This window comes from Patiria miniata, unplaced genomic scaffold (genome assembly GCF_015706575.1).
Source record: "Patiria miniata isolate m_02_andy unplaced genomic scaffold, ASM1570657v1 HiC_scaffold_4, whole genome shotgun sequence".
In the NCBI taxonomy this organism is placed as follows: domain Eukaryota; kingdom Metazoa; phylum Echinodermata; class Asteroidea; order Valvatida; family Asterinidae; genus Patiria; species Patiria miniata.
The window spans coordinates 10,545,636-10,550,530 of NW_024037071.1; positions in this window are offsets into that span (position 1 = coordinate 10,545,636).

Genomic DNA, 4,895 nt, shown 5'->3' on the forward strand with positions numbered 1-4,895 from the left:
TGACTAGTTGAGTATCTAACAACAATGCTGTTGATGTCATTGTCCGTTCTCATGAATTATTCATGACATTGCCCCTAACCCTCCTAGGAATAAAAATTACGCTGGCGGAACGCCACTTACGAAACGTATTGGTTTAGTTGCGTCATTTCATGTAGGCCTTAATAATAATTGTGCATATAGCGCTTTCCATCGTATCAACAATCTCAAAGCGCTCTCAAAGGGCACAAACACCATGTTCTTGGCAGGGTTCGAATCCACGCACCTTCGTACATGAGTCAGACAAAGTCACCACTGGACCATAGCGTAACCACGGGACCATGTACATTCTTTTGCATTGGCCTACAAAGCAGCATCTCAGTTGTGACACATTGAAAATGCACGATTTTATTACTAACCGTAGTTGTCTATACAAACCATAATTGTATGGCGTATCAAGACGTACATAGTTCTTCGCATGGGGGAGTTTAAACAAAACCTTAAGCGGAGGGCACTAAACAAAACGGTTTCAACCGATTTTACAGCCGGTGATGAAGCTGACTCTGGAATTGGGCAAATATTTATTTTTTTTATAATGCACTGTCAAACAAAATCGGACAGAAATATCTGATTCTTGACTTTATTAGACTTTATCAAATCAGCGGTAACCTGCCCTTGTTCATGAAAGAATAACACCATGCAATCCGTTTCTTTAAGGCACGTTCACGAATTAAAAACATATGATAATATTGGTACACGCTCTGGGATTTAGAAGTACGAAGCTTCGCCGCGCACGAAATAATATGGCGAACGAATTATATTCGCCGCCTGGCGCCCGCTTTGCGGTCAAGCAACTCGTGCACAACACGCGAGCACACAGACGTCTGTTTATGGTGTAAATCGAGGATTTTCTATTGTTCCTCAGCATCGATATTTTGTTCATACTTTTGTTTTCCAACAGCTCCCATTGGTTTTGTACACGTTTTCTAATCGAGGACGTCATCGATTTGACTCATGTCCTCAATTACATGTTTACAATAAGGATGTTTCACATGTGTGTCCTCGCTTTACACCACAAACACACACAGACTTGTTTCACATACCTAGTGTGGACTTTCCTTTCTTTTCGTGTAGTTAAGGAACACCAGCGGAAAAACTCATTTTTCTCAAACTGTGAAAACTCTTACAACCCAATTTTTTTTCAATGATTCCCTTTAGTGTTTCTCTTCATTCTGCTACACATAAACCTAACCCAAAAATGCCTCTAAACCTGTTTTCCAGAAATGGGGAAACACCGTGTGGACGTGGGCAAGTCCACACTTCGTCGCTGCTACCTACATTATGTGGACGTCTTTTGTTCGGAAGTCCACACTGCGTATGTAAGACAAGCTCATAAACAACCAAGTGTGTAAACACCTTCAATCGTGGACCCCCTAGGAAGACCTCCTATACGTTTTGTACACGATCGTCAATCGGGACCTTCGAGAATTGTGGATCCTATTGTCCTCTATTGTTCAACGTCCCCTATTGAATGCAAAAACAAACTCACTAACACAGCCTTACCTACTGTGGACATTCCTTTGTTTTCGTGTAGTTAAAAAAACGGAGGGAAAAAAAGTATTTTACTCCAACTGTGAACACTCTTTCAACCCATTTTTATTAAATGATGATTTCCTTGAGTGTTTCTGTTCATGTTGCGACGGGTGTGCGTTACCCAAAAATGCCACTCAAGTTGTTCAGGGAACCTAGTGTGGACGTGTGCAGTTCCACAAAGCGTTCACGCTTCCTGCATTCTGTTTACTTATTTTTTTTCACAGGTCCACAGAGAGCAATTTTAAAGGTTAGAGCACGCACCCATGTAGCCTTACATACATATACTTATGGGAAAGACCTTCATTTCCATTCTTTTGTTTTCATTTGTTCCTAATGAAATATTTAACTCCATAGCGTGTCCCTTATTGGGCAAATAGATTTCTAGAGACTTTGTAGGGTCTATCTATTTATTATGTTTTGTACTTTATAAGGTAACCCTGTACATGTACAAACTCACGGGTGGGGTTTATGGGGTACATACATTGTTCTCCCTTTAACCCTCTTCTATAGAATTTCCCTTCTGGGGTACCGTTTAACAAAGGCCGAATTGTGGGGTACCTTTGTTACCTTTGTTCCCTTTGTGTGAGTACACCAGAAGGTATAGTTCTCGTAAGAGCACCCCGCACTATACTGTGGACATGCCCTTGTATTCATGTAGTTAAGAAAATCCGGAGGAAAAAAACCTTATTTTACTTGCACTCTGAACATTCTTTCAACCCAATATTTTTTTATCATGGTTTCCTTGAGGGTTCCTCTTCATTTTGCGAAGGATAACCCTATAAACCCAAAATGCATCTAAACCTGTTTTCCAGAGAGGGCGATCCTTGTGTGGACGTGGGCATGTCCGCAAAACGTTCACTCTTCCTGCACCCTATAGACCTGTTTAGTTCACAGGTTCCCAAAGAGTATGCGAGGTTAAAGCTCACACAATACACACATAGACCTTTTCTTCTTTATTGTATAATAGCAGTGATGCTATAATATCCTCCCTTTCTGAGGGGAAACTCGCTGTTTACGTAAGATTAACGTCTAATTGCATGCTAGCACGATAACATCGTCAGTTGAAGCCAGCGTCTTTGACGAGCCAAAGCACTTCGCTTTTTTACAAAATGATAAGATTTTCACTATAAGAATACTGAAAAAGTAAATCGTAAGGGATTATTGAGAGGCATAAGTGGCTTCAATGACGACACTTTGTAAGCCTCATACTCCAGCTTCTATTTTATCTTCTCTACTAAATGCAAAAGAGTGGAAGCCACTCTAAAAGACTTGTCCGGCATGCACTCTTTGGAAGTAATGGAAGGTTCAATCTTTTAGAGTGGAACGTCCACTCGTTCAAAGAGCCATACGGTGGAAAAGTCTTTAGTGTAAGAGTACGTGGATTTTTTTAACTTCTTTATGTTAGGAGAGTGACGTCAATGTAGCGTTTTCTCTATAGAATAGTGAAAGTGCATGCAACCCTTTGGAAATCAACTTTTTTTCCGTGCAGTGCGCTATAATGTAATTTAGTCACACCAAATCAATTCGTTATTCACAGCTTTCTTGAATTAGTTGAATATAATTGTATTTTGCTGACGTTTGAAAGCGCTCTGTGCTTGTGACGACAGAAAGTTGTTGTGGATGTTTTTTACCTGACTGTTTTAGATATAATCTGATAAAAACGTTGTTCAGGCTTAAAAAGAAAGTTTTAAGTGAATGGAAACTTAGCGATGCACCTTTTCCGCGATGTCATCTCGTCGCTTGCGGCATACAGTAATGTCTGTGATCTTATTATGGCAAACAAGCTGACGAGTAATTCAATATTACTGACAGGTCAGATGCAATTGTAACCGAGAATACACCGTTGCGCCAATGGTTTTTCTACACGTAACTTATGTATTTAAACGCATGCACAATTAACGTTCTGAGATGAAAATCAAACAAGGGTTTATTTTTAGCTTTTAGCAGCTTGTGGATTGAGTTTTTTCGTAAGCAAACATTCCTGGTGTGGAGGCGATGATTTTATTTTCTCGCGTCCATACATACTTCGTGTGTCCAATTTAAAAACATTACTCTGTAGTCTTGGGATGTTGTGTAGATTGTGTGTAGGTTTTAATGTGAAATGTATGCAGTTGTAAAATAAACAATTGTATTGCATGATACGACGTTGTAAAAGACTGCCTTATTTTGGTTGAATTGATCTTTTCTTTAGGTTGACGATTTAGTAAAAAAAGTATTTCTGAGCCATAATGCATCCAAGAATCCACTGTTAGAATAGACCTTTTTATTAATAAATTCAAAAGCACATAAATGGGCCTGGCGGCGAAAAAGCGAGGACGGTCCATTAAAAAGATGCAGGGCAACAAAGTACGTTTGGGTCATTTTCTCTTAATTTGTCCAGGATTGGTCGTGTGTTTTTTTTGGGGGGGGGGTTGAAAAAAAAACTTAAATTGCCATAGGCATTACTTTCTGGACTTAGTGGGGCTTTTTAGGGCACAAAATAAAACCTCAAAAAAATTAATTGCTTTCGTCCCGTGTGCACGAGGTTGAAGGAAATCAGCAAGGCTCCTTCCCGCACGCATGAAAAGAATATTAACTGTGTGCTTCGGGGTACCATCCACCACATTTTTTTCTGGCCGACTCGCGGCGCTGAATCGCGCCAGGCTGAACCGCGAGCTGTATCACGGGCTGACAGCGAATAGCCATCAGGTATTACACAACTAATTAATGTTTGTGAGTACACTGGCAAAAATAGTGGAGCATCTCATTGCACGAGTGTGAAACATTCATTTCTTATTTTATATACACCTGAATAATCCTCGTCATCTGATTGGTCAGAGCCACAAATAATGTGACCGTGCAACGGAACTTCCATTTTTTGAATGGAATGCAGCTTCTATTTTTTACCGTGCGGTTGGGCCGTGCGTTGAGACGAATAACTCAATGACATGTGATCAACGACCCACCAATCAAATTACGGGGCTTTATTCAGACGTTGTACCATCCGAATTATTTAGTATGGAACCAGTGGTTACTTTGCGTGTTTTTGCGATTACACAGATTGTATTTCTCGAAATTCAAAATCCTGACCTTATCGTTCGTTCCGGTCACAGTTTGGAGGTCATTTAGTGGTAGAAACAATTGACGACCACGATGACAAAATTGCTATTTTCAAACACTCCATTGAAAATGGCGCAATATCTCCCTCTGTGTTTCCCCCCGCTAAAATTCACGCAAAATCACCACCCGCATTTGTTATATTCAATTAACCAATTGCACGGTCGGCCGCTTTTTAATTATAAAACCTATTTCCTGTAAGACTACGTCAGTACACTGACGGTGTGGTA